The sequence below is a fragment of the Lepus europaeus genome, chromosome 8 (assembly GCF_033115175.1).
Source record: "Lepus europaeus isolate LE1 chromosome 8, mLepTim1.pri, whole genome shotgun sequence".
Lineage (NCBI taxonomy): Eukaryota > Metazoa > Chordata > Mammalia > Lagomorpha > Leporidae > Lepus > Lepus europaeus.
The window spans coordinates 10,614,049-10,632,140 of record NC_084834.1 but is presented as its reverse complement, the minus strand read 5'-3'; the positions used below and the strand labels follow the sequence as shown (position 1 = coordinate 10,632,140).

Sequence of the window (18,092 nt, the reverse complement as noted above, 5' to 3'; positions counted from 1 at the left end):
CGTAAATAATCATGTTTCAAAAAATACACAAAAGCAAAGGCAAGATTTAATCACTAAACAAGAGTGAGCATAAGCACTCTTGAGATTTTGGCGCGTGACCTTCCAGATTTATGTATGTGTGTTCATAGTTTTTTAAATTTTTTTTTGTCAAAATGAATTCATGCTTCCCTATTGTGACCATCTTGTTTGAAAGCATATTATTTTCCTATGTCATTAAATAATCCTGTCCATCTTGTAAAAAAAAAAAAACAACAACAACAACAAAAAAAAACTATGGACCAATATCATTCATGAACGTAGATGTGAAATCTATTAGCAAAATATAAGCAAATTAAGGGTGGTGGTGGTGTGGGCATGCATTGGTTATTGTTACTTGGGACACCTAGTTTGAGTCCCAATTATCTAGTTTTGGGTCCAGCTTCTTGCTAATTTGTGTCCTGGGAGGCAAGAGTGACAGCTCAAATACTTTGGTCCCTGCCACTCACATGGGAGATCTTGACTGAGCTCTAGACTCCTGGCTTAGAACTGGTCTAGCCCTGGTTTTTGTGGGCATCTGGGGAGTGAACCAGTAGATGGAAGATCTCTTTCTCTCTCACTATGTCTTTGAAATAATAAAAGTAATAAATAAATTAAACTTAAAAATAAGCAAACTGAATCCAACAATATATAATAAGGATTATATGCTGTAATCATGTAGGCTTTACCCTTAAGACTCAAGATTGATTTATCATCAGAACATTAAGTAATATAATATCTTAATAGAATAAAAGGTAAAACTACATGATCATTTCAAAATAATTACAAAATATCCATTATCTAGTCATAATAAAAACTGTCAACAAACTAGGGATAAAAAGAAACTTTCTCTTCCAAATAATGGGTATCTGAAAAAACTACACCTAACATCATATTTACTTATTTTTTTCTTTTTTATTTAATGAATGCATTTTTTCATAGATACAACTTTAGAAATACACTGCTTCTTTATCCCATAACCGCCCCCCACCCCGACTCCCAACCTGCCTCCCTCTCCCTCTCCTTCTCCCATCTCCTTCTGCATTATGGTTCATTTTTAGTTTGAATTTATATACAGAGGGCCAACTCCATGCTAAGCATAGACTTCAACAATTTGCACCCATGCACACACACAACATATAGAGTACAGTTTGGGAACAAAATTTACAGTTGATTCTCATAGTACAACTCATTATGGATGGAGGTCCTATGTGGGGAGAAAGTGCACAGTGACTTCTGTTGTTCCCTTAACAATTAACATGCTTATTTGTGATGACATCATATTTAATAATGAAGGTTGAGTATTTTCTCCTAAGATTGAAAACAAGGAAAGATACTCAGTCTTGACAGCACCCCTTCTCAACATTGACTTGAAGGTTCTACCAGCCCAATAAGGAATGATAAAGAAATTAATCCAGATTGGAAAAGGAAAACAATTAAACTTTTTTCACTGTAGATGACTTGACCGTATATAGAAAGTACTGAAGAATACACAAAGCTACTTCTGGAGGGACTATACAAGTCCTACATAAAACCAATTTGCATTTCTATAAACCAGCAATAAACAATGCTAAAGTGAAATTCAGTATTCAATTCACATTTCCTTCCAGAGTAAAATGCATGGGAATAAATTTAACAAAAACGTGCAAGTTTGGTGTGCTGAAAACTAAAAACATTGTTGAGAGGAAGTAAAGAAAATCTGAATAAATTGTGACAAATGTCATGTTTGTGCATTTGGAGATTTAATACTATTAAGCTGACTATTTCCATAAACTTCTAAGGAAGCAATTTGCAGAAATTGACAAGTAAATTCTAAGTTTATTAAACATGTAGGATCCACAACAGCTACAACAACTTAAAGAGGAGAATGAACATGAAGGCTTAAATGTCCCTCTTTCAAAAACTAACTAGGAAGTAATAGTGTTCACAGTAGTGATGTCATCATGAACACAAACTTTACATCAGGGAACAGAATTGTCTGTAAAAAATTTATGCCTATGGTTAATCAATTTCCAATAAGGAATCAAGATTATTCTGTGAAACAAAGATAGTCCTTTAATAAATAATGCCAGGACAATTGGATATCCACATACAAAAAGATGCATTGAGACTATACTTAACACAAACTCACATGTAAAAAAAGACAAGTCACTGAGCTAAAGGAAGGAAAGACAGTTATAAAATTTTAGAAAAACATTTGAGATAATCTTGAGAATCAGGGTTAGGCAGAATTCCAGACATCAAAGCAAAATTTTAAAAATGAATTAAATATCATTAAAACTGAAAAACGTTGAGTCTTTTAAATTATACTACTAAGAAAATGGAAAACCACAAATGTTTAGAAACACAAGATTGAAAATTAGGTATCCAGTAAGGAACTTGTATGCTGAGCATATGAAGAACTATGGAGATATACTAAGAAAAAGAAAAGCAAATGCCAAACCATACAAGTGAGCAAAGACTTAAAAAAGCTATTTCACCAAAAAAGATATAAGTGTGGCCAATAAGCACATGGAAATTTACTCTTCATTATTATTCATTAGGAAAACATAAATTAAAACCTCAGTGAGCTACTTACTTCATACCTATTCAGCTGGCACTACTAATGCTACTACTACAAATACAAGGAAAATAGCAAAAGTCAGTAAAGACACAGTAATATTGCATAGCTTGGTCATTGCTGGTAGGATTGTATAGCTACCCTGGACACAGTTTGGTATTAAAAATAGTTAGTATGTTTACCCTACAACACAACGATTCTATACCTAGGTATCTACCCACAGATAATGGAAGCATATGTCAAACACCAAATTTTATACTTGAGTGTTCCTAGCCTTGTCATTCATGATAGCCAAAAAGTGCAGACACCCAAAATGTCTACTACCTGGTTAATATAAAAGAGATGAAGTATATTCACCCAGTCGACGAGTACTCAGCAACAAAAAGGAATACACTGATACATGCTGTGAGATGGATAATCCTCAAAAATTATGTTCAGTAGAGTGAGATGCAAAGCATTATGTACTATGTGGTTCCATGTACCCAGAGATAGAAAGATGAGCTTTTATGTTAGGGACCAGACAGAGGAGGATGGGGTGCAAAGGTAGTCAGTGTAAAGGAGCCGGGGGTCTTTTCCTAATGATGGAAGTGCTGACAGTCTGTTGATGGCTACACGGCTCTGTTAATATACAAAGAAACTATTCAATTGTATACATTATGTATTGTCTAAAATGCAATTCAAAGCCAAAGAGACACTAAAAGTTAAGGAGAATAAAGAGATGCTTCTATTTCTTTATTATATTCTAGAGGCAAACAGCTCTCAAAACAGAGTTGTACAAGCAAGGCTGTTATGGGAATACATATCCTAAATTTTGTTCCAAGTTTTTGACACCACAAGATAAGAATTCAAGGCAGAGGCTTAAGCCAGCTGCTCGAGTGAGAGCAATTTTTTTTTTTAAATGAGAGAGTGAATAAACAAACACACGTGAGTGTGGGCAACCCCACACAGAGAGGGACCCACATAAGAAGACCAGAGTTGCTTAAGAGGAGCAAGCACGGAGCGGGCCAGAGAAGGACCAACAGCAACAACAAGAAGTCAGAAAAGGCAGTGCCCTGTGCTGCAGTTCCCTTTATGCGGGAAGGCTGGTGCCCTACTGGGCTGGAGTTAAGGCAGGTGTTATTGTGTATAAAGCTTCCTGGGAGTTTCTTGGCCCCTCTGCGTGGAGCTTAAATTCCACATGGCCATCGTGACCTGTGCTGCTTTCTGGCTGGGGAGGAGACAGAGATGCATCTTGGGCATATGGACGTACTGTCTTGCATCAAGGGATGGAGTTGTAGTGCTGGGCTGAACAGAAATTGTGAGAAAATCTTCCAACTCTTCTATTCCTATCGAACTTCCTATGTTCCCGATATCATAACTACTATGCATGTAATTTTAAAAGTATAAAATGAAAGATACTTCAGTAAAACAGAGCTGTGGGTGTATGTCACACACTGAAATGTATTTACAACATGACAGCCAATGGCTTGAGGAGTTTCTCATCATCATGATGTAAAATGGTGGAAACTGGTAAATAAATACATTTATTATGTGTTCCATATTTATTAAAGAAAATGAACAGGTAAACAGATCTTAGAAGTCTAGAGATATTTATTTTTTTACATATACCCTTCTAAAAGTAAAATTTACTGGGGCTAAGTGTTTACCTGCAGGGCTGGTATCCTATATGGGTGCCACTTTGAGTCTATACTGCTCCTCTTTCAATCCATCTCACTGCTATCACCTGGGAAAGCAGTAGAAGATGGCCCAAGTCCTTGGATCCCTGCACCTATGTAGGAGACACAGAAGAAGCTCCTGGCTCTCGGCTTCAGATTGGCCAAACTCCAGCTGTTGAGACCACTTGGGGAGTGAACCATACCTCTCTCTGTCTCTCCCTCTCTCTATCTGTAACTCTATCTCTTAAATAAATAAATACAATAAATCTTTTAAAACATTATTTATTTTCATTGTTTTTGAAAGGCAGAGAGACAAGAGAGACGGAGACGTATAGGCAGAGACCTTCCACCCATTGGTTCATTCTTTAAATGCCCACCAGCAGCCAGGATGGGTCAGGCTAAATGAAGCCAGGACCCAGGAAATCCATGTGGGTCTCCCACATAGGCGTGGCAGGAAGCCAAATCCTTGTGCCATCTCCTGCTACCCCCTTTCCAATATGCACCTGGCAAGGGTGCCTTAGCGGGAAGCTGGGTGGGTCGCAGAGTAGCTTGGACTTGAACTAGAAACTCCCATATAGAATGTGGGGTTCAAGTGGCATCTTGTCTGCTGTGCCAAGTGCCTGTCCTTGTTTACATATCTATAGAAGAGATCTGAAAATTTTATTTATTATTCATTTATTAAAACCTCACTGAATTTGAAGCTACTTTACAGTATTTGTGGGCTTCTCAATTATTCCTTGACCTATAGTTGATAAAGTCAATGTTTAAATAATGTAGATACCAAGATTGAGTACCCCAATAAACATTTTAAGGAAGTTCTTAGCGTTTAATAGCATAAATATGTGACTACAGTCCAGGCTTTTAAACTCACTGAAACTGTATTCAGTTTTACAGGGATAAGTGTTTGTGTCCCATCTGAACTCTGACAAAAAAATCCTGATCATTGAGTGTGCATGTGTGTGTGCGAGAGAGAGAGAGAGAGAGAGAGAGAGAGAGAGAGAAGCTATTTTCCATCTACTGGTTCACTCCCCAAATGACCACACTGGCCAGGACAGGTGCAAGGACAAGCCAGAAGCCCAGAACTCCATCCAGGTCTCTCACTTGGGTATTAGGAACGCATTACTTAGAGCATTATCCTCTGTCTTCCTAGACACATTAGTAGGAATCTGAATTGATAGCAGAGCAGCCAAGACTTTGCACCAGCAGCCAGGAGTGGAACCAGCATTCTAATGCAGAATGCCAGTGTCTCAAGTGGTGGCTTAACCCATTGTGCCACAATGCTGACCCCAAACATCGGATATTCTACATCTTGTGATTCTAACACAAGTGATTTAATGTGGGGATGGCGGTTGTCAATGTATTATGAAATGCTTGGAGTGTTCACTTCAAATATTCATCTAATGTATTTCCCTTTACTTTTTTGGCTATTCAAGTAAGACACACTGTTGATAGGACAAAACGTATGATCAAAGACTTATTGGCTGTTTGATATATTTTAAAAATAATATTGGGAAATGATTTTTAATATGAATAAAAAAGAAAGAAACTGACACATGGGATTATGTTAAACGAAACGGCTCCTAGACAGCTAAGGAAATACCCAACAGAATGAAGAGATGACATATGGAATGGGAGGTAGTTTTTTTTTTTTTTATTTGACAGAGTTAGACAGTGAGAGAGAGAGAGAAGGTCTTCCTTCCATTGGCTCACTCCCCAAAGACCACTACGGCTGGAGCTATGCCGATCTGAAGCCAGGAGCCAGAAGCTTCTTCCTGGTCTCCCTTGCTGGTGCAAGGGCCCAAGCACTTGGGCCACAGGAGAGAGCTGGACTGGAAGAGGAGCAACCAGGACTAGAACCTAGTGCCCATAAGGGATGCCGGCAAGTGCAGGCAGAGGATTAACCAAGTGAGGCACGGAGCCAGCCCTGGGAGGTTGTATTTTCAAACCACATATCTGATAAGCGGTTAACATCCAAAAAACACATGGGGCTTTAACAAGTTTGTAGAAAATGGAATTTAAAGTAAAGTCTATTTTTGGTGCAAAATAGCTTTGAAATCCATCCTTTTTTTTCATAATAATATAGTTCCATGAACTTTTGGAAGATGTGTAGTATAAGGAACTCAAACAACTGCACTGTAAGACAATAAGCAGAATTATAAGACAGGCAAAGGATTTGAACAGACAGTGCAAATGGCTGAGAGAACAAGAAGAAAATGTTGAAAATCACCAATCACCAAAAAAAAAATTAAAACATAGTGAGATAGTACCTCAAACCTGCTAAAATTGTTATTTTGAAGAAGACAAAAGATGACAAGTGTTTGCAGGATGCAGGGAATAGGGAGCCCTTGCACACCATGGGTAGCAGTGTAAAGTAGAACAGAGAATTGCTGGAAAACTGTAGAGAGGTTTCTTAAGGACACAACAAATCCGTGAAAAAAACCATGAAAGGACCAGCTGGCTGTCTATCCAGAGGAAATGACAGCAGTATATTAAAGAGAGATCTACACTCTCATGTTCTCTGCTCCACTATTCACAGAAACCAAAATGTGAAATCAAGCAAAGTATTCATCAATAGAATGGATGGATGGAGAAAATATGACACACTCACACACACACATAATACTATTCAGTCTTTTTAAAGGCAATGCTGCCATTTGCAGTAACATGGATGAGCCTGGAGGGCATCATGCTAAGTGAAATAAGACAAATTACTGTACTGCATGATTGCCCTTTAACGTGGATTCTAAGCATGTCGAACTCATAGGGTAGAACGTAGAATGGTAGTCACCAGGGACTGGGAGAGTGGGTTGGTCGAAGGACACGGAGTTTCAGTTAGGTGAGGAGACTACCTCTAGGAGTTCTCTTACATAGCTTGCTGAATAGTTAATAATAATATATGATGTTCTTGAAAATGCTTAAGGCATTAGATTTTAACTGTTCTCAAAAAAATTAAAAAAAAAGAATAGTAATGCTTGTGTTAGTTACCTTGATTTTGCCATTCCACAACACACACCTATTTCAAAATGACATTTTACTTGATAAACATATACTGTTTTTTATCAAATGATAATCTTGCTCAAGCTGTTTCAAATAAATAAAAAGTTTGTGTAATTTTACCAAAGTTACACTGTAAAATTTGGTTTTTAATTCCCTGTGCCTTATAAACACTTCTTTGTGCATGGATTCTGCATGTCAATTCCATTTGAAATCTTCTCATTCAAGAGCATCTGACTTTGGCTGTTTTCAGAGGGTGAAATAGCCCTCGATTTTGGGGGTAGCTGTCTGTGTCCTCGGCATGTAGCAGCCCCACTGGTTGCCTAGCAATTTTTGTAGGATTTTGGGTGCATCACTGTTGAGAGATCTCACAGCTAAGTCAGAAATGGAAAGGTTGTTTGGCTTTGTCTCTGTGGGTTGCATAGTTCACTGGGCCAGCGCTATGTATTTGCTGTGGCTTCTGCTTAGCCAGCATTACCAACTCCGAACCCAACAAACTGCACTGTTACGACATGCCCTTGACTCTACTATTTACCTAGTTTCTGAAGCCAGAAGCAAGCATGATGTACACAACACTCAATAAATCACCAAAGCTGAAGAGTCTACTGTTTTATTATTGTCATTTGGTTTATAAACATTTGCATCGTTAGCTTGATGTATTAAAACAATTTCCTAATTAACCTTCAATTCCTTTTTTGGGACTAATGCATTCCTTCTATTTTCAGACTACTGCGAGAGTTTTCTTTCCAAAACCATTTTTGTAAAAAAACTGCAAAATCGATCTCTTTAAAATAGCTATTTTTTTTCTTGCCAGTAGAATAAACTCTAAATTTCTTAGTTTGATGTTATTAGGCCATTTACAATCTAACACGAACCCATAGCTCCAGCTTTATCCCTGGCCACAATTTAAATTCCTCTCTCACACTTTAGGTTCTGTGAATCATTCTCTGAATATACCAGACCCTTCATAACTACACCAGGGTACTTTGAAAAATACACAGAAAAAGATAGATTTATTTTGGTGCAAATCAGTTTTGAAAGTTGAGTGTAGTTTTTCATAATATGCATTTCCATGAACTCTGAAGATGCCTTATATGTATAATTTCAAAATATTTTTCACCAAAATTGACTTTTAACTTTGCTTTCCATGAATTTTTGAAATAGTTTACTGTTGAAATGATATTTTTCTTTCAGTTTGCAAGCACTTGCTTATCCTGTAAGACTTAGCTAATGTGTTCCTTCCTGTGGGTAAATAGACCATAAACAAGAAGTTTTTCAAAATGGAAAGTTTAACCTACCACTGAGAAGTAAGAAACCGAAATTTATATTGTTGCTACACTCTTTTAAGTTTCAAATATTTTCTTTTCTTTTTTTTTATTTATTTTTTTGACAGGCAGAGTGGACAGTGAGAGAGAGAGACAGAGAGAAAGGTCTTCCTTTTCCGTTGTTCACCCCACAATGGCAGCTGTGGCCGGAACAGTGTGCTGATCCAAAGCCAGGAGCCAGGTGCTTCTCCTGGTCTCCCATGTGGGTACAGGGCCCAAGGACTTGGGCCATCCTCCACTGCACTCCTGGGCTATAGCAGGGAGCTAGACAGGAAGAGGAGTGACCGGGACAGAATCCAGCGCCCCGACTGGGACTAGAGCCCGGTGTGTGATTAGCCTATTGAGCTGCAGCACTGGCCTCAAATATTTTTATTTGCATAATGTCCATAAAGTGATTATAACTATTTTAAATTCTAATGAGTTTCACTATTAAATAAAACATTAAATATGCTCTCCAGCTATTATGAATTTCATGTCCCATCAAATTTTCAGTGCTTTTGTTGATGTTGTTTGTATCTATTGTAAATAGCCCCAATAGTCATCCTTAATAAGAGAAGACCACCAGATTATTATCAAGCCCCTTCTGTCAGGTTCTATTTGCCTCTCAATCAGAAAACTTAATTGTAGCTTAGACAGCACCTTTCTTAGCTCCTCTAATAATGACTCTGTCCTTTGTTCTAGACCCTGTCTAGTGCACTTGGGCCTCATTCCTTTGTAATCATAACCTCTACTCTACCTCCAATGGCTCTACTCCCAACCTGTGTGTACTGATGGTCCTCTTCCCCACTTAATGCTGTATAATTGTTCCAACCTGGTTAATGCCACTCTTAGGATCATTGGTTACTATCCTCACCCTGTCTTTTATCACCTTGTCTAAATATGATCAGAGTCGGCAAACTAGTAAGGCTTCCATAGCCTTGGCAACTCATGACGAGAGCCTAGGGTGGTTACTGGCACCATAAACTAGAGTGTCAATTTGTTGGGTCAACAACAGGAGTCACTGTGCACTTGCTCCTCATGTGGGATCTCTGTCCTTAATGTGCTGTACATTGTGATTTAATGGTATAACTAGTACTCAAATGGTGTGTTTCACTTTGTGTTTCTATGTGGGTGCAAACTTTTGAAATCTTTACTTAATATATACTAAATTGATCTTCTGTATATAAAGAGAATTGAAAATGAATCTTGATGTGAATGGAAGGGGAGAGGGAGCGGGAGAGGGGAGGGTTGCGGGTGGGAGGGAAGTTATGGGAGGGGGAAGCCATTGCAATCCATAAGCTGTACATTGGAAATTTATATTCATTAAATAAAAGTTAAAAAAAATAAGAGAAGACCAATTATTATAGTTGTATTACTTAAAAATATATCATTACATTGATATGCTCTAATTCTCAAATTTTTTTTTCTGAATGATGCAGTATTTAATTCATCTCTTTCAGCACTTAATTGTCAGCTTAGCGTTATTTTCTTTTATTTATTTATTTGACAGGTAGAGTTATAGACAGCGAGAGGCAAAGACAGAGAGAAAGGTCTTTCTTCCCTTGGTTCACCCCCAAATGGCTGCTATGGCAGGATCTGCGCCGATCTGAAGCCAGGAGCTGGGTGCCTCCTCCTGGTCTCCCATGCAGGTGCAGGGCCCAACCACCTGGGCAATCCTCCACTGCCTTCCCGGGCCACAGCAGAGAGCTGGACTGGAATAGGAGCAGCCGGGACTAGAACCAGGACCCATATGGGATACTGGCACCGCAGGCAGAGGACTAACCAAGTGAGCCACAGTGCTGGCCCCAGCATTATTTTTCAAAGTGATAATTGAGTATATAAACTTAACTGTAGCCTCATAAATTATTAAAGAAAGAGCATTTTGAACATTAAAACTGTATAATGACACATCTTATGTCAATTAGAATTTTACAGTCTTGCAGTACAATGAGTATAAATCTTATTAACATGCTTTTATATTTGTAATACACAGACAGTTCTTTATAATTTAAGAATTTATATATAATACTTTTAAAACAACCCTTTGTAACCTTTAGTTTATTTTATAATTACAAGATTACGCCTCCACTAAATGAACAATTCAATAAGTAGTAAGTAGTAAACAATAATCAAATCTCAAAATGTCAATTTTGCTCATGCACATTACTTTTTTGACTTTCTGTATTTTAGTTACCACAAATCAGGGAAAACATATATTTATCTTTTTGAGACTGGCTTTTTTCACTAAGCATAATTGTTTCCAGTTGCATCCGTTTTGTTGTAAAACACAAGCTTTCATTCTTTCTTATGGCTGAATAGTATTCCAGAGTGTATATATATCATATTTTCTTTATCTATTCATCAGTTGATGGACATCTGGGTTGATTCCATATCTTTGCTATTCTGAATTGAGCTGCAATAAATGTGGGGATATAGATAACTCTTTCATATGCTGATTTCTTTTTGTTTGGGTAAATTCCCAGAAGTGGAATGGCTGGGTTATATGGTAGATCTGTTTTCAGATTTCTGAGAATTTCCATACTGTCTTCCACAATAGTTGTACTAGTTTACATTACCACCAACAGTGGATTATGGTACCCTTTCCCCCACATACTTGCCAGCATTTATTGTTTGTCAATTTCTAAATAAGAGCCATTCTAACTGGGGTGAAGTGAAACCTCATTGTGGTTTTGATTTGCATTTCCCTGATGCCTAGTGATCCTGATCATCTTTTTATGTGTCTGTTGGCCATTGGTATTTCATCCTTTGAAAAATGCCTGTACAAGTCCTTTGCCCATTTCTTAACAGGATTGTTCATTTTGTGGTTGTTGAGTTTCTTGAGCTCTTTATAATTCCTGGATATTAATCGTTTATCAGTCTCATAGTTTGGAAATGTTTTCTGCCATTCTGTCAATTAACTCTTCACTTTGTTGAGTACTTCCTTTGCAGTTTAGAAGATTCTTAGCTTGACGTAATCCCATTTTTCTAGTTTTGATTTTTTTTTCCCCAAAGAAACCTTTTATTTAATGAGTACAAATTTAATAAGTACAACTTTAGGAATGTAGTGATTCTTCCCAACATACCCCCCCTCCCACCACCACTCCCACCCACCTCCTCCCTCTTCCATTCTGAGTCCAACTCTCCATTAAGAAAAAAAAAAAAAAAACCTGTTCATTGACAGGACAAGGGCTGTTCAAATCATTGCTTATCAAAGTGTCAATTTCACTTCTACAGATTTCCTTTTAGGTGCTATATTAGTTATCACAGATCAGGGAGAACATATGGTATTTGTCCCTTTGGGACTGGCTTATTTCACTAAGTATGATGTTTTCCAGATTCATCTACTTTATTGCAAATGACCGGATTTCATTTTTTTTAACTTTTATTTAATGAATATAAATTTCCAAAGTACAGCTTATGGGTTACAATGGCTTCCCCCCTCCCATAACTTTCCTCCCGCCCGCAACCCTCCCCTCTCCCGCTCACTTTCCCCTTCCATTCCTGTAAAGATTCATTTTCAATTCTCTTTGTATACAGAAGATCAGTTTAGTATATATTAGGTAAAGATTTCAACTCCTGTCCTGACTTTAGATGTACAATGTAATACTTTATCCTTTTTAGTATTTGTTGTTGTTGTTGTTGTTGTTCTAGTACTATTGGTTGAACTCAGTAATTAACACAAAATTATTCTTAGGTGTTTAAATTTTAACTGAAAAGTGATCCCTGTTAAATCTAAGAGTGGAAAAAGAGAGGGAGGAGATGAACAATTTGGAACATGCTCAATCGGACTGGCCGCAAATGGTGGAGTTAGAAATGTGCCAGGGGATTCCAACACAATCCCATCAAGATGGCATGTACCAATGCCATCGCACTAGTTCAAGTGATCAATTTCAGCTCACAATTGATAGCTCGGATTTCATTTTTTTAACCACTGTGTAGTATTCCTTAGAGTACATATCCCATAATTTCTTTGTCCAGTCTTCAGTTGATGGGCATTTAGGTTGATAACATGTCTTAGCTATTGTGAATTGAGCTGCAATAAACATGGGGGTACAGATAACTCTTTTATTTTCTAATTTCATTTCCCCTGGGTAGATTCCCAGGAGTGGGATGGCTGGGTCATATGGTAGGTCTATATTCAGATCTGAGGTATCTACAAACTGACTTCCACAGTGGTTTTACCAGTTTACATTCCCAACAACAGTGGATTAGGGTACCTTTTTTCCCACATCCTCGCCAGCATTTGTTGTCTGATTATGTGTGTATGAAAGCCATTCTAGGCTGGTGCCATGGCTCAACAGACTAATCCTCCACCTTGCAGTGCCGGCACACTGGGTTCTAGTCCCGGTTGGGGTGCCGGATTCTATCCCGGTTGCCCCTCTTCCAGGCCAGCTCTCTGCTATGGCCTGGGAAGGCAGTGGAGGATGGCCCAAGTCCTTGGGCCCTGCACCCCATGAGAGACCAGGAGAGGCACCTGGCTCCTGGCTTCGGATCAGCACGATGCACTGGCCATTGGAGGATGAACCAACGGCAAAAAGGAAGACCTTTCTCACTGTCTCTCTCTCTCACTAAACACTCTGCCTGTCAAAAAAAAAAAAAAAAAAAAAAAGCCATTCTAACTGGAGTGAGGTGAAATCTCATTGTAGTTTTGATTTGGATTTCCCTGGTGACTAGAATCCTGAACATTTTTTCATGTATCTATTGGCTGTTTGGATTTCCTCTTTTAAAAAATGTCTGTTTAAGTCCTTTGCCCATTTCTTCACTGAGTTGTTTATTTTTTTCTTTTTGCTGTGGAGTTTTCTTGATCTCTTCATATATTCTGGTTGTTAATCCTTTATCAATTGCAAATTATTTGCAAATATTTTCTCCCATTATGTCAGTTGCCTCTTCACTTTACTGAGTGTTGCTTTTGCTGTATAGAAACTTCTCAATTTGGTGTAATCTCATTTGTTAATTTTGGCTTTGATTGCCTGTGCCTCTAGTGTCTTTTCCAAGAACTCTTTGCCTGTGCCAATGTCTTGCAGGGTTCCAATGTTCTCTAGTAATTTGATGGTGTCAAATTGTAGATTTAGATCTTTCATCCATTTTGAGTGGATTTTTGTGTAAGGTGTAAGGGAGGGGTCCTGCTTCATACTTCTGCATGTGGAAATCCAGTTTTCCCAGCACCATTTTTGAGGATATTGTCCATGCTCCAGGGATTGGCTTTAACTCCTTGTGCAGATATAAGCTGGAAGTAGATGCTTGGATTGATTTCAGGCATTTCTATTCTGTTCTATCAGTCTATCCATCTGTTTTTGTACCAGTACCAGGCTATTTGGATTATAACTGCCTTGTAATATGTCTTGAAATCTGGTATTGTGATGCCTCTGGCTTTGTTTTTGTTGTATAGGATTGCTTTAGCTATTCAGGGTCTCCTGTGTTTCCATATGAATTTCAACATCATTTTTTCTAGATCTGAGAAGAATGTCTTTGGTATTTTGATTGGTATTGTATTGAATCTGTAAATTGCTTTTGGAAGAATGGGCATTTTGATGAGATTGATTCTTCCTTTCTATGAACTGGAAGAGTTTTCCATTTTTAAAATGTTCTCTTCCATTTCCTTCTTTAGGGTTTTGTAATTTTCATCATAGAGATCTCTGACATCCTTGGTTAAATTTATTCCAAGGTATTTGATTGTTTTTGTAGCTATGGTGAATGGGATTGATCGTAGAAGTTCTTTCACAGCCATGGCATTGTCTGTGTATACAAAGGCTATTGATTTTTGTATATTGATTTTTTTGTCCTGCTACTTTACCAAACACTTCTATGAGTTCCAATAGTCTCTTGGTGGAGTCTTTTGGATCCTCTCTATATAGAATCATGTCATCTGAAAATAAGGATAGTCTGACTTCTTCTTTCCCAATTTGAATCACTTTGATTTCTTTTTCTTACCTAATGGCTCTGGCTAAAACTTCCAGGACTATACTGAATAGCAACAGTGAGAATGGTATCCTTGTATGTTTCTGAATCTCAGTGGTATTGCTTCCAGTTTTTCCCCATTCAATAAGGTGCTTTTCCTGTTCAACATGATACTGCTGTGGGTTTGTTATAAATTGCCTTGATTGTGTTGAGAAATTTTTCTTCTGAATCCAATTGTTTAAGGTTTTCATCATGAAAGGATGTCATATTTTATCAAATACTTTCTCTGCATCTATTGAAATAATCATACAACTTTTGTTCTTCAGCTTGTTAATGTGAAATATCACATTTATTGATTTGCAAATGTTGAACCATCCCTGCATACCAGGAATAAATCCCACGTGGTCCTGATGAATGATCTTTCTGATGTTTTGTTATATTCAATTAGCTAGCATTTTGCTGAGGAGTTTTGCACCTTTGTTCATCAGAAATATTGGTCTGTAGTTCTCTTTCCTTGTTGTATCTTTTTCTGATTTAGAAATTGAGGTGGTGCTGGCCTCATAGAAGGAGTTTGGGAGGATTCCATCCACTTCAACTGCTTTGAATTGTTTGAGAATAATTGGAGCTAGTTCTTCTTTAAATGTCTAGTAGAAGTCAGCAGTGAAGCTGTCTGGTCCTGGGTTTTTCTTTGTTGGGAGGGTCTTTATTGCTGATTCAATCTCCATCTTCCTTTTCGGTCAGTGTAGGTATTTTATGTCTTCCGGACTCAATTTTGTAGATTGTTCGTGTCCAGAAATCTGTCCATTTCTTCTAGATTTTCCCATTTGTTGGTACACAGCTATTTGTTATAATTTCTGATGATTCTTTTTATTTTTGTAGTACCTGTTGTAACATCACATTTCTCATCTCTGATTTTTATTAATATGGGTCTTCTCCCTTTGTTTTTTGGTTAGTTGAACAAAAAGTTTATCAACTGTTAATTTTTTCAAAAAAAAATCTCTCATTTCACTGAGTTTTTTGTTTTCTTGGGTTTCAATTTTGTTTTATCTCTTTTTTTTAATTTATTTATTTATTTATTTATTTGTTTATTTATTTTGACAGGCAGAGTGGACAGTGAGAGAGAGAGACAGAGAGAAAGGTCTTCCTTTTCCATTGGTTCACCCTCCAATGGCCACTGCGGCTGGTGCACCGCGCTGATCTGATGCCAGGAGCCAGGTGCTTCTCCTGGTCTCCCATGTGGGTACAGGGCTCAATGACTTGGGCCATCCTCCACTGCACTCCTGGGCCATAGCAGAGAGCTGGCCTGGAAGAGGGGCAACCAGGACAGAATCTAGCGCCCTGACCGGAACTAGAACCTGGTGTGCTGGTGCTGCAGGTGGAGGATTAGCCTATTGAGCTGCGGTGCTGGCCAATTTTGTTTTATTTCTTCTATAATTTTAATTATTTCTTCCTACTAATTTTGATTTTGGCTTGTTCTTGTTTTTCTAGATCCTTGAGATCTATTTGATGCCTTTCCATTTCTTGATGCAGGCAGTTAGTGCTATAAACTTCCCTCTTAAAACTGCTTTTGCTGTATCCGATAAGTTGTGATATGGCATATTTTCTTCTTCATTCATTTCTAGGAATTTTTTGATTTCTCCCTTAATTTCTACTGTTACCCACTCTTCACTCAGGAGTGCGTTTTTCAGTCTCCAGGTGTGCATTTGCATTTTCTAGAGTTTCTTAATTTGTTAATTTTTTATTTCTTAGTTTTAGACTTGATCACCTGGTCCTATATGATTATGGTAATGAATAATAAAACAGGATTTTTGAGAACATACAAGTTTAAGAAGGTAAGCTAACTTACATGTGAGGAAGAAAGTTATTTTCCTGTGATAAAGATATAAATAGTGATTTTTTCTTTTTTTTTACTTTATTTTAAAGACTTATTTATTCATTTGAAAGTCAGAGTTACACAGAGAGAGGAGAGGCAGAGAGAGAGAGAGAGGTCTTCCATCCGCTGGTTCACTCCCCAAATGGCTGCAACGGCCGGAGCTGCGCCAATCTGAAGCCAGGAGCCAGGAGCTTCTTCCAGGTCTCCCATGCAGGTGCAGAGGCCCAAGCACTTGGGACATCTTCTACTGCTTTCCCAGGCCACAACAGAGAGCTGGATCAGAAATGGAGTGGCCAGATCTTGAACTAGTGCCCATATGGAATGCCGGCACTGCAGGCCAGGGCATTAACCTGCTGTGCCACAGCGCTGGCCCCCTGAATTTTTTCTATCAAGGTTTCAATGTGTTTATCTTAGGGTAATTCAAAACTCCAAGTTGTCAGTGACATATTTTTTTCCATGGGAGGAAGTTGTATGTTAATATAATTTTAAAATTATGGAAACATCATATAAATAATAAATAAGAAAGAATCCCCAATAACCTTGGCTCATATTCATCATTTGATAACTTTCCTCCTTATATTTTAGTATTTCCACATCCTTGCTTATCCCCTTAGTCCTCTCTCTTTTTATTTTTGTACACACACACACACACATGTGCGCATGTCATTTGAGAATACATAGATTGAGAGTGAATTACAGTCATCTAAGTATTTGCTTTTATCCCTAAATGCTTCTTTCTCAATTATTAAGGGCAAAAAAATTTCTTTGTGTATCATAGCATGATGATCTACATCAGGAAATTGAATCTTATGCAATGCTGCTTGTAACCGCAACCGGTGTTAACATTTGGCCAGTTGTCTCACTATTGCCATTTATGGCTACTTTTGTTCTCCAGTGAGGATCTATTAGAGATCCTGCATAGTTTTCAGTGGTAATGTTTCTATTCTACTTTAACTTGAGAAAGCTCTAAGGATTTTCCTTGTTTAACGACCTTGACATTTTGAAGACACAGGCAAGTTGCTTCACAAATATTTAAAATATATGTCTGTCTCAGGGTTTGTCCTAATTACACCAAAGTTAAATGCTTTTGTCAGGAATATGAGAGAAGTTTTCTTCACACCACACCGTACCAGGGCTTGTGTTTTCAGTTTGTCTTATTACCGTGATGTTAAACTTGGCCACATGGTGGTTTTTTGCCAGTTTCTTCATGGTCAAGTGACTATTTTTGCTTTTGTAACTTTTATCAGATGAATGTGCATTCAGCTGCCTGTGTGCATCTGAAAGCCACACAGGAAGGCCATGATCTTTTGTGGGCAGCCAATTAATCATGAAACAGCCAGTGGGGAGCCAGGAACAATGCTGCCATCTGACTCCAACAGCACCTTTTGCAAGTGACATTTATAAGAAGGGAAGGAGGGGTGGGAATCAGATGCTGGAGTTAATGGATCATCCAGGAAGCGGTGTGACTGGTCAGCCAAGAAAGGGCGTTGTCTTTCTGAGATGCAGGGCAGCTCCATGCCTTTTCTTACACTGTATGTTCCAAAAATGATGGTTTTTGGAGGTGGATGTTTTTTGGCTCGAAACATCATAAATTCACCTGCTGTTTGCCATCCCATGGTCCTGAAGGGTTTTAGCCTTCATGGGGGGCAATTTAAACAAAATTTCTTGTTCTGTAAGGTTAGTGCTAAGCTTTTCAGTTAGGTCTTTGTTTCCTAACTGTGTAGGGTGTGATTTCATAGTCAATAAGCTGCTCATGTGGATATTAGTATAAAACTGTAAGCACACAATTCCTA

At 38.0% G+C, this 18,092-nt stretch overlaps 1 pseudogene; it reads right to left on the bottom strand.

Annotated features, from left to right (window-relative positions):
* Positions 1 to 17,508, bottom strand: part of LOC133765200 (cyclin-C-like) — an 80,946-nt pseudogene extending 63,438 nt beyond the window's left edge.
* Between the last annotated feature and the right edge of the window lie 584 nt (positions 17,509 to 18,092).